The 12,872-nt window shown below is 47.6% G+C and overlaps 1 protein-coding gene across 2 annotated transcripts in view; it reads right to left on the bottom strand.

The window, feature by feature from the left end:
* Nucleotides 1-839, bottom strand: part of Pcgf3 (polycomb group ring finger 3) — a 43,911-nt gene extending 43,072 nt beyond the window's left edge. The window contains exon 1 of one of the 2 annotated variants that reach the window (XM_021645624.2): nucleotides 637-839. The gene's annotated coding sequence lies outside the window, so the exon portion shown is untranslated. The remainder of the gene's footprint in view (nucleotides 1-636) is intronic. The other variant, XM_021645626.2, reaches the window with a different exon arrangement.
* Nucleotides 840-12,872: the final 12,033 nt, after the last annotated feature.

Genomic DNA, 12,872 nt, shown 5'->3' with positions numbered 1-12,872 from the left:
TTCTTCCTCAATGACCTTTCCTAGAATCTTGTCAGGTCTCTAGTGCTGACCCTACCCTAGTGTCCATTCCAAAGGTCGGGTCGCCACCTGTCCTGGGGTCCCAGCACTGAGAGATCTGGCCAGTCCTATGGACTGTTCAGTGACTGCCCTCAGTAATTCTGGCCTGGTGTGGATCCAGCCTGGTCCAGACTCCTGTTCTTCCGGGGTCCTGTTCCCTGGAATCCTCCCTGGTGCCAGGTCCAGCCGATCTGGGCTCCTTGTCTTCCCTAGTTCCTGTTCTCTCAGGGTCCAGACTGCTCAGAATCCAGCCTGGCTCGGTGTACTGCCAGGTCTAGCATTCTGCCCGCCCCTGGTCCGGGGTCCAGCCTGGTCCAGGCTCCTGTCTGCCCCCGATTCTGCCTGGTCCAGGTTCCTGTCCTCCCGGGGTCCTGATTGTCCCGAGATCCAGCATGGCCCAGGGTTCTGCCCTCCCGGGGTCCAGACCTCCCAAGTCCTGGCCTTCTTGCAGGCTTTTAGGATCCCGCCTCCCGGGCCTGCCACGGGCGCTGGGCTCGCAGCCTTCTGCCGACCACGGGCCGAGGCCGCGGCCTGAGGAGCGGGCGCGCGGGCCAGGCCGGGCGGGGCGGGCTCACTGACCTGCGTCTCGGGCGGCGGGCGAGCGGGCGCACGCGGGGGCTCGCCGGGAGGGGGAGGGGGGCGCCGCTCCCTCTGGGTCCCCCCCAAGAGGAGGAGAAAAAACCCGTGCGGAGTTTAAAACAAAGAGGCGGAAATGCCCGAAACCAGCCGAGTGCGGAGTCGGGGGCGCCGCGGTTGGAGCATGCGCAGTGTGTGCCTCGGCTCCCACCTCGCAAACGGGAGGGGCGGGGCCTCTGAAAGGCGGAGCCTACAGGGGTGGGGTCCAGGCGGGGCCAGAGGGCGCAAGCGCGTGCTGGCCGCGTTTGGCTCAGGAAGCCGGGGCGGGGAGACGGGCAGGGTGGAGCTCGAGGGCGTGGCCACAGGGTGAGAGGTGGGTCAGAAGGCGTGGTCAGAAGCAGCGACCTGGAGGAGCTCCGTCCCGCAGGAGCTCAGACGCTGGTGACAGGAAGGAAACTTGAGCGCCTGGACCAAGGGTGTCCTCCGGTAGAAGCCTTATTTTTACATTCCTGTCCTTGCTAGGACTCAGCCAGGTGCGCGGGAACCCGTGGACAGAGAGAGGCCCTTCTGCTCGACTCTCGGACCGTGGGAACCCACTGTCCAACTGTATGTAGTGATCAGTGGTCACTGTAACCGGGAGAGGGCTGAAACGGAAAAAAGTCTGTTCTTTTGTTGTTACTATTATTTATTTATTTCTCCGAGAAAGGATTCCACTGTGTTGCCCTGGATGTCCTGGAACTCGCTTTGTAGACCAGGCTGGCCTTGAACTCAAGTAGATCCTCCTGCCTGTGCCTCCTGAGTGCTGAGTCTGAAGGACTGCGCCGCTACTCGTTCTTAGGGAACGAAGTGGTTTTGGCAGCGGTATACTAGGCCTGCGGTGGGACAAGGAAATTGCTGGGGCCGGGGTGGGGGGCGGTGGGGGGAAGGCTTTGCAAAGAATCCAGCAAGGGCCTGTGTACAATGGAGTGAAAAGGGGCTGCTGAGAAGTCCTGCAAGGATCGTGCGGATGGTCTCTTGGAGGGAAGGCTCCCTGGGAAACAGAACTGGAAGGCAGCTATGCTCTACAGAAGGCTGACAGCATTTGCTGTCACAGAGGGGCGACAGATGAGGGAGGAGATTGAGCGATCGTCCCAGAGTAATGGAGGGTGTGGTGTTGGTATTCGAGATAGCAGAGAGGTACTGTTGAGCAGACCATGAGCAGCCCTGGGCTCAGAAAGCCATGTAACTCGTTGTTGAGGGTTGGTCTTGTGCTCTGTGTATTCAGATGCTAAATACTGGCCCTCAAGATCTGTTTGCCATCCACAGAGTACATTCTCACGTATACCAAATGATGATGTGTAAACTTTGATCCCCAATATTCTCTGATTGGTTGAAATAAAGAAAGGCTGGAGCCTGTGGCTGGGCAGAATAGAGGGAAGCAGAGCTTCAGTGCGGGGCTCACTGGCCGGTGAAAAGGGGAGAGCGAGGAGAAGGGAGATGGAGAAAAAAAAAGGACGTGGCCTGATGGAGCACATCCAGACCAGACAGGAGGACTTGGGAAGAAACTTGGCAAGGAACTTGGGAAATGCAGTTGAAAAGTAGCCAGACTAGCTTTAAAAAAATAGTTTAAATTGTACCTGCCCAGTTGTTGCGAAAAAGCTGTTTAAATAAATTGCTGGGCCTTTGTCTCCATTATTTGGGAACTAGCTAGATTTAAAAACGAAACGTGAATTCATGTGCTTTTACAACAGCCCCCAACCACCTGTTTGCAAGTCGGCTTTTGCATGCCTTAAGTGAGACGTTATCCAGATGTCGCTCCAGGCTCCGGATCCAAAGGTTGCTTCTGTGCCTCGCCATCGGGGACACCTCGCCATCGGGGACGCCTTCAGGAAACTAACTTTCCCAGCCTCTGGTCTTTCCTAGAGGCTATTGCCCACTTGAGGCCCCCACCTTCCAACACTGAAGTCTTCCTCTAGCCATCAGCTGACCTGTCAGCCAAGTGTCCCTTCCCCAGTCCTCACCTTGTATACCTATCAGTGAATAGCTTCCACCTAGTCTCCTTGTATCTTCCTTGCTTCCTGATCATTTTCACCACAAAATAGTGGCTTTTAGAAAGCATTAGTTGGTAAATGTTCCCTGCTCAAAACCCTCCAGTGGCTTTATCCAGAGCAGAAACCAGAGGGTTAGAGTTTCTGGAAACTGGAAGAGACCTGAAATCACGTGATGGCCTTGTTCACAGGTACATGTATGTTCTTGTTCAGCCAAGCAAACGGGGGGACCTGAAATTATGGCACTCAGCCTAATAAGGGAGGGAAATGCCTTTCTCCTTACTGCTGTCTCCAGCTAGTCCCTCTAGGGTGCTGGTCCAGCCTCTGTCCTCTGTGAGGAGTTTCCTCTTTGATAATCTTCTCATCGCCACAAACTCCCAGTGAGACTGCTGTCTTAACACAGAATAAACTCACTCCACACTTCTTTTTAAAATGTTTTAAGAATATTTTAAAATTTTATGTGCATGGGTGTTTTGCCTGCATGCATGTCTGTGTGCCACATGCATGCAGTTTCCTTGGAGGCCAAAACAGAGTATTGGATCTCCTAAAACTGGAGTTACAGACAACTGTTAGCTGGGTTTGGTGTGGAAATCAAACCCAGGTCCCATAGCACCTGAGTAGAGTGTGCTAGGCAGCAAAATTGCACAGAGAAAAGAGTAAAGCTCTTCCCAAGTCCTGTCTTGTTGCTGGTTCCTGCTCCCTCGGAATGTTGTCCTTGTGCTCACGTAAAAATCAGTGGCTCTCCTTGATGCCTCTGGGCATACCAGACACCTGCACCTCAAGGCCCTAGAGGAACTGTTTCACCCACAGTGGCTGAAACTGTGGGAAATGGAGGCACAGCTCTAGCCCTCACTATAAAATAGGCGTGAATATACAAAAGCTGTGTGACCCTCCTACCCAACAACTAAGACACTGGACAAAATAAGCCAAATATTTTGTCAGACAATCACCTCTTGGGCCCAGAGAAAGAAGGAGTAGTTGGATGAACCTTGGGAGAAGCCAGTAGAGCCCAGATAAGAGCTCTGGATCGGCACAGTCTTCAAAGCCCTCGGCTTAGCTAGTCATCCACGGGAGCTTCTAAAGCTGCGGAAGAACGAGGAAAAGGAGAAGGGGAGGGGTCTTTGAGTCCACCAGTCAGGAAGCCCTGGTGGTCAGAGGCATCCAGAAGGCTTCCAGCAGTGGGATGGGTTAAAAAAGACTGCCTGATAAAACCAGCAGGCCTGGAGAGGACTGGTAACTCAGCCTTGACTGTGATGTTGATAAAACTCCATGACCCAATGGCACAGAAGTACTCACAGTGCTGCATAGGGTGAAAAACTCTGAGGGAAAAGGTGTGACATCCACATCTAGTCAGCACTGGCGGCCAGAGACATAATGGAGAAATCAGACTCTCAAAATACACCTAGAAAGAGCATTGGAGAGCTGACTAGTATACAGAAGCAGTGACCTGTGTTCCTGATGCTCAGATTAGAGGAAGACGAGAAGACAGGCAGGAAGTTAGACACAGTGAGGCCACATAACAGTGTCTATTGACAAAAGAAGAGCCATAGACTATCATCAAGAAGACCAGTAGCAGCTGGATATGGTGGTGCACGCCTGTGATCCCAGCACACACACAGAGGCAGGTGTGGATCTCTGTGAGTTCAAAGCCAGCCTGGTCTACAAAGTGAGTCCAGGACAGCCAAGACTATACAGAGAAACGTTGTCTCAAAAAGCCAAAAACCAAGGGGAGGAAGGGAGGGTTTGGGAAGGGAGGAGAAAGGGAGCTACAGGGGGGATACAAAGTGAATAAAGTGTAATTAATAAAAAAAAACTAAAAAAACAACCAAAAACCCAAACCCAAAACCCAAAACAAACAAACCACAAAAAGATTAGAAGTAGCAGATCTGGCATGTTCAAACCTTGGATACATAAAAGCTAGCTAGCATCACAGGACTCTTGAATTTTTAAAATAATGAATGATAACTGGATATTTGTCTTTCCTTCTATGTGAATTGCACCTCAAGATAACCACAGACTTGTGATTCTTCCTCCTTATAATAATCCAGCTAAAAACGAAAAATAAAATTATGACAAACAGCTGGATTGCAGCTTAGTTGCTGAACACTTGTCTACGTCATGTGTAAGGCCTTGGTGATCCTCAGCCCTTGGGGGAAAATATGCAATTAAAATAGCTGTATTGTATAGCAGCTCTTATTGACGATAGCATTGCCAAATGACAGGTGCTCTGTGCCTCTGATGGACAGAGGACAATCAGATAAAGGCTTGCCAGAAATCCCACCTGAATCTAGAGCACAGACAGTCTGGACTTCTCTTGGTTAGGTTTCCATTGCTGTGATGAACACCATGACCAAAGCAACTTGTGGAGGAGAGGGTCTATTCCATCTTCCAGCTTGCAGTTCGCCATCTAGAGACATCAAGGCTGCTGGATGAAGGGAACTCTGCCAGGCGGAGCACATGCTGCAGCAGTCACATGACTGGACCCTGTTTTGGCATCTGGTGATGTCAGAGATTTAACGTCCATCTTTAGACAGACTTTATAAAATAATGGTGTTGTGGTTGTTGTTTAGATGGCCTCAACTTTTATAACAAATACTAAAGTCCCATGGTGGAAAAATGATATGGCCTCTGAGACTTCCTCAGGACAATGTAGAGGAACAGAGGAGGGAGGGATATGGACATACCAAGACTTGCCACTCATTGATCGTTGCTGGAGTATTTTCATTCTCTCTTTCTCCCTCCCTCCCTCTTTCTCCCATTCGCCCCTCCACCTTTGTCTTTGAACTTTTCCGTAATAAAATAGTCTAACAAGCCAGGTCTTGGTAGTACAGGCCTATAATACTTACAAAGCTAGGAGGATCACAAGTTCAAGGCCAAATTAGGTAACTTAATATGATCTTATCTCAAAATACAAAGTAAAATGACAGCTGGGATATAGCTCAGTAGTGGAGTACTTGATTAGCATGTATGAAGCCTGGGTTCAGTCCCCAGAAGTACAAACAAAATCCCCAAGCAGGCCAGTGTGACGGCTCAGTGGCCCAAGGTGTTTGCCAACAAGACTGACACTTAATCCCTAGGTTCCAAATAATGGAAGGAAATAATAGACTCCAGTAAGTTGTCCTCTGGTCTTCACATGTGTGCCATGGCCCATACCTATATTCACACAAGCAAAATGAAATAAAAATAAACCAAACAAAACACTGTTAATAGCTAAGTTATAATTAACTTATAGAGAGACTGAAAAGAAAAATGTGGAAGATATTAACTTAACTATATCTATCTGAAACTGCTCATTATACTGAATATTAGCAATGAAAACAGTAAACTTGTCACTGGGGGCCACGTCTGGGTCCATGGTCCCTCTGCAGCCAGGGGCTGTGCTGATGTCCATGCCGTGTTACCACCACAGGCCACATGGATGTCCAGGACCTGTGCTGCCACCTGAAGCCATGCTGCTGCCTGAAGCTGTGTTGATGGTAGGTGGCCTATGCTGCTACCTGAGGCTTTGTTGAACTGCCACTGGAGACTGTGCAGAGGTCCACGGCACATGCTGATGCCCGAGCCGTGAGGAAATTCATGATCTGTGATCCTGCTGATAGCAAAAGGCAAAGAAGGGACTTCAGCCATGGTACTGATGACTGCAGACTGACGGTTGAGAAAGAGGGGTATAGAGCACTCTCTGACAACCTTACTCTCACCCACCAAGAGAAGTAACAGCCCTAGACTGAAAGCTGTTGAAGAGAACTCTTAAAAATTGTGTGAAGGATGCTGAAGGGTAGCTGTCCGAAATTAAGGGCTTCTGGTGGGGGTGCAGGTGGAGAGGGACTCAAGTTTTCCTTAAGGCACTGGCTGCTAGGAGATTGACCATGCTGTAGTGGGTCTATGGGCAACACAAGCTGGAGGTCCTCCTCCTCTTTTTCTTTTTGAGGGGAGGTCGCAATGGTGGGGATGGACCTGGAAGGATTGGGAAGTGAGTGTGATTGGGGTTCATCATGTGCGAAATTCCCAAATAATCAATAAAAATATTATAAAAGGAAAATGAGCTTTATCTAATAGATAATATAGGATCCTTCCTGAAACAAATAGAAAATCCATAGGCTGCATATTTTCAAGTATATAGAAGAATGTACACACACTGACAAAGGTCTGTTTTGGATTGCTTCTCATTTTCTATGGTATGGGCATTTTGCCTGCACATATGTCTTTGCACCCTGTGCATGCAGTGCCCTCAGAAGCCAGAGGGGCATGTTGGATCCTTGGAAACTGGAGTTACAGATGCCATGAGTGCTGGGGACCGGTGTATTAGTCAGGGTTCTCTAGAGGAACAGAACTGATAGAATGAACAGATATGGAAATGGTATTTATTCCAGTGGCTTTTATAGGCTGTGTTCCAGCTGGTCAAACAATGGCTGTCTCTCAGTGGGAAGTCCAAGAATCCAGTAGTGTTCAGGCCATGATGCACAAAGAACCCCTGTCTCAAAAAACTAATAAATAAATAAATAAAAATAAACAAGAGACTCCACAATCCCTCACTTAGATTCAGAACTAGGGGAAAGGAAGACAAATGTCTATACAAAAGCTATCCATAAGTATGAAGAGAAGAGCAGCAACATTGTCAATGGTCCTCAAGTGGGAACATTCCACGTATCAATCAATTGATGAACAAATGTGTGAGTGAGGAATGAATACAGTGTGCTGTATCCATAGAGCAAAACCTCATTTGGCAATAAACAGAAGGTTCCTGCCACAGTGTGGGTAACCCTGCAAGCACTACAATAAGGGAAAGAAGCCAGTCACAAGAGTGTGACAGAAGAACCTACATTCTGTGATTCCATTAACGGTTCCAAACAGGTAAATCCATGGAAAGAGACCAGTGTGGTCAAGAGTAAATGTGTAACTGTGAATGAGCACCAGCATTCTCTGAAGTGACAACACAAAACTGTGTGGGTGAGGCTGGGCATTGTAGTGCACACCTTTAAGCAGAAGCAGGCAGATCTCTGTGAGTGCAAGGCCGGCATAGTCTACAAAGTGAGTCCAAAACAGCCAGGGCTACACAGAGAAACCCTGTCTCAAAAAAAAAAAAAAACAAAAAACTATTTGAGTGGCAGCTGCATTAAACTCTAAAACTTGTGCATTTTATTTTTTATTTTTTAACAGATTTATCTATTTTAAGTACGTAAATGTTCTATCTACATGTACGACTGCTCACCAGAAAAGAGCATCAGATCCCCACAGAGGAGATTGTGAGCCACCACGTGGCAGCTGGGAACTGAACTCAGGACCTCTGGGAGATCAGCCCTCTTAGCCTCTGAGCCATCTCTGCAGACCTGTTTTTTTAGGTTTTTGAGGCAGGACTTTCTAGCCCAGGCTGGCCTCCAGCTCTGTGTGGCTGAGAATGACTTTTGAACTACTGATTCCCTCATTTCCACAGTCCAGATGTTGGCACCATGTTCAGACCAACCTGTTTACTTTAATTTTATCAGTTTTTATTCCTGTGTGTGTGTGTGTGTGTGTGTGTGTGTGAGAGAGAGAGAGAGAGAGAGAGTGTGTGTGTGTGTGTGTGTGCGCGCGTGCGCGTACACACTACAGGCGTACACACTACAGGCTACGTGTGGAGATCAAAGGACAACTTCTTCTTTCAGGAGAGAATTCTCTGCAGTGCATATCTCAGGCTAGCTGGCATGGGAACTTCTCCTATCTCCTTCCCATATCCTCCCAGGAGTGCTGGGATCACACACACACCAACTCTGGCTCTTTAACATGGGTTTTGGGATCAAACTCAGGTTTCATAGGCTTTTATCTAACTTGCTGGCCCCTCTGAGCACTTTAAATGGCTTCCATGTGAATTATATCTCAGTAAAGCTGTTCTTTAAAAAATACACAAAGGAAACTATAAAATATTTAGGAATAGCTGGGTGTGGTGATACACACCTTTAATCCCAGCACTCAGGGAGGCAGAGGCAGGCAGATGGCTGTGAGTTTGAGGCCAGCCTGCTCTACAAAGTGAGTCCAGAACAGCCAAAGCTACACAAAGAAACCCTCTCAAAAAAAATAAATAAATAAAAATAAAACATATATATGAGAGACTGACTAAAAAATAAAGTATTGCCTACTTACTCCCCTGGAAATAAAGTAAAACAACTAAACGCACACAGCTTATTGCATAGTTATGGCCATATTCACACAGTGATTTCAAAACCCGTTCACATTAGATCCTTTTGGAAGCTCACTCTCCATAAACACCTCTGTACAATCCCTGTCCTCAGAATAGGGCAGTTCCAGCCAGGCTAGGAGTTTGTTTGGTAGACTTTGAACAGAGTTGAGTTGCTGCCAGGGTAAGGGGAGATTGCCCTTTGCCTCCTGGGACGAAGGGGGTGTAGATTTCAGAGTATGAATCAGGTTTCCCTCTGGAACGGGAGATAAGGAGGCCACTGCAGTCTGCAGTTGGGGGACAGCGTTCTAACCAGGATTCTCCCAAAATGCACTTCATTGTGATGCAAACATTATCAGAGCAGCTGAGGAGCCATGACAGGTCGGCTGCTTTTGCCTGGAGTGTCTGAGTTTTGTCTGTACCTGGGAATCTCCTGTTCCCATTACTCACTGTGATGAACAAACCAAACCCAGTTTCTTCAGACTTCTTATTCACATGTGCGCATTCCACACTGCATCAGGGACACTCTCTTTAAGTAATCATGGTCTTACTTACTTATTTTATGTGTAGGAGTGTTTTGCCTGTATGAATATATGTGTACCACATGCATGCCTGGCGTTGCTTGAAGTCAGAAGAGGCATTGCAGCCCCTGAAACTGAAATTATGAATGGCTGAGAACCACCATGCTGGAAACCAAACTAGAGTCCGGTCGGGAGCATCACGTGCTCCCGCCTGAGGAGCCATCTCTCCAGCCCCACAGAGACACTCCACATCTGCACGTCCTTAAAAGCGAGAAGCTCCTGACCACCCATAAACAGAAAGGTAGATAACCTTTGTTTCTATACACACGATGGACAGGTCCATCTCACATTGCTTATGCAAGGGTAGAATGCATTAACACAAACTAAATTCCAGTTTCAGTGTAGATGACAAGGAATAATATAAACACCGGATTTTGTACAGAAAGAAGCGTGGGTGCGTGGTTGATAAGCATGGCCTGTGCAAGGGTCTGTGCACAGTACCACAAACACACACATACTCAATACCATCTCACACCATACTAATAATACACACACACACACACACACACACACACACACACACACACGAGAAAACCAAAGACTTCACTTCTTTGAGAGATTAACACATCTGAAGCCACACTGCCCTGGGGTGGGGGCTACAAGCTGGGCTATAGACACATTCTGGCTTCCATCCTGGGGGTTATGAGAGCTCTGGAGCTCGATGGAAAGAAGTGGACACCTGGGGCCTTACTATAGGGACCAACTAGAGGCCACATAACAGTGCTTAGAGACCTCCCTCTTAAAACAAGAGGCTCACATTCTAGCAAGGGAACCCTTCTGTGGCCATGAGGATGGCAATGAGCTCAAGGTACCTAAGAGTCGTATCCTGATATACTGATATGGTCCCTACTGGGAGTGGGCATCCTGAGTCATCTCCCAGCAGGCGGGTCCTGGTTATATTATGAGGCCCAGGTGAGTCACTGGGCAGACAGAGCATGGAGGCATGCTGCTGGAGCCAGATAGGTCTGGGAGGCTCTCCACAGCTGTACGTGGGTGTCTGACAGCCTGGGAGGAGGAATGCCCACAGCAGAAGAGCTTGTCTCTCCTCCACCCTTGTTTTCCAAGATAGTCATTACCGAAATATTTGAAATAGATAGATAGGGGCCCTCGCACTCAACACCCCGACACTCCCTGGGAGAAGCAGATGGACACCAAGTCAATAACTAGGCAGGGCTCCTGGCCCCATCTTGTCTCAAAGACTATTATTCCTGGTAGTATCACAGGGGTCTTTGTCTCAGGCTCCAATGGGAACAATTACTTAATTTTTGACAAGATACTATTTGGGGAAGACAAACTAGACTGAGAATCTGTTCTTAATGTTGGTTTCAGATGCTGGAAGAAATTTCAGTTTGGATTTAAAAGGAGAGAAAGACACTGAACATAGATTTCACCAGGACTTAGGGTGTTGAATGTTAAGCCCCTGACTAAGAAAATGCCAGGCTTCCTTCTGTGGTCGCCAAGGACATCTCCCATGTGTAACTCTCTCTAAGGTGTGAGTATGGTAACTTGTTGAGACTTAAGCAAAATGGTTACATTGAAACAGGAGAGTGTAAAAGTCACCATTTGTGACTGTCTCTGACATGAACTGATTGGCCTTCTCTTTGATCACCTCCCCCTGAGGGGGAAGCAGCCTTACCTGGCCACAGAAGAAGACAATGCAGCCACTCCTGATGAGACCTGATAGACTAGGATCAGAAGGAAGGGAAGGAAGACCTCCCCAATCAGTGGACTGGTGGAGGGGCATGGGTGGAGAAGGGGGAGGAGGGTGGAATTGGGAGGGGAGGAGGGAAGGAGCTACAGGGGGGATACAAAGTGAATAAATTGTAATTAATAAAAAAGTTAAAAAAAAAGTCACCATTTGTAAGCAAATGCTGATTCTATGTCACAGGATTCCTTACAGTTAAATTTCCTGTGTTGAAATAATTGTTGAAAACACACACACACATACACACGCACACACAGACACACACGGGGGGGGGGGAACAGAGAGGACGGAGCCCCTTTCTGTTCTTTCCCAAGGTGACAAGTGTCAAACAGCACAGACTTGACAAGCCACTGGTGACCTGTTCATCTCCCTAAGCCTCTCTGGCTTTGTTCCTGCTCTTTTTTGTGTTTCTGGACTTAGCTTTACATGGCTATCTCCCATATGTCCACCTTCATGGCCATATGATGGATAGTATCAACGTAACAGAGACCCTCCGTGCCACCTTCACAATCCACCCTCTCCCACCCTACCTAGTCTCTGAGCCCTAGCCACTACTAATGGGCTCCCCAGTTTTAAAGTGTTGTCTTCACAAAAATGGTATCTATTTCATTGGTCTACTTTTGGCTTCTGTGATAAAATGGCTGAGTCTTCCATGAAAAGAGGTTTGTCTGGTACACAATTCTGGAGACTCAGGTGTTTGGCACAGTTATCATGTCAACTCAGGTGAGTGAGTACCTTATGGTGAATGGTGTGGTAATGAAGGAATCATTGCTAGAGGGAGTGACCCACTGGCAGACAGGAGGCCAGGGTAACATAATGGGCTAAGCTTGCTCCTCTCTTACCTTCCCCACCCTTTTCTTCCAGTATTGAGGTTGAACTTGGGACCTTGCCTGTCCTAAACAAGCATTCCACCACCGAGCTAAGTCCCTAGCACCCAAGCTTCTCTCTCTTTCTCTCTCTCTTTTTTCTTTCTGAGACAGGGTTTCTCTGTGTAGCCTTGGCTGTCCTGTATTTTGTAGATCAGGCTTGCCTTGAACTTAGATGTCCACCTGCCTCTGCCTCCTGGAGTGCTGGGATTACAGGCGTGTGCCACAGGGCCCAGATGCAAGCTTCTCTTTTTAAACAATAATTCTTGAGAACCAACTTAGGATCCCATGAGAATTGGAGAACTGTGTGTCTTCCGAAAGCAGCACCTCAGATGATCCAAAGATTTCCAGTAGGCCTCATCTTTGAAAGCCTCTTCCATCTCAACATCACCACTCTGAGCGCAAAGCTTCCAGCACAGAAACACTCGGGAAACACACACAAATCATAGCAAATCATTGCCAATGGAATCACACAGTATATAACTTGTAGGGCTCGATTTTACCCCTCACTCTGCCTAGCTAGCCAGGTTGCTGCACGTGTTAGCCCTTCACTCCTGAGTAACATTCCATGTCATCTAGACTGCAGCTCACTTGACCATTCACTGACTGAAGGATACCTTAATGTTTATTTACACTTCTTTTTTATAATCACAAATAAAGTTGCTACAGGTTTTTATCTCTCATGTATGAATACTGATGACTGCAAAGGCTGGGTTATTTGATAACTATATTCTTAGCTTTATTAGCAACTTCCAACTTTGTTTTCTATAGCCTTGACAGCATTTAGAATGTGCAGTATTTTTATTTAGCACTCTAAAAAGAAATATGGTATTAGCCCACTGTGGCTTTTTATTTCTTTGTTTTTGAAACAGGGTTTCTTTGTGTAGCCCTGGATGTTCTGGAACTCAC

The sequence above is a fragment of the Meriones unguiculatus genome, chromosome 3 (assembly GCF_030254825.1).
Source record: "Meriones unguiculatus strain TT.TT164.6M chromosome 3, Bangor_MerUng_6.1, whole genome shotgun sequence".
Taxonomy (NCBI): Eukaryota; Metazoa; Chordata; class Mammalia; order Rodentia; family Muridae; genus Meriones; species Meriones unguiculatus.
Note: the sequence above shows the minus strand (reverse complement) of the source record. Positions and strands in the feature narration are given on the sequence as shown.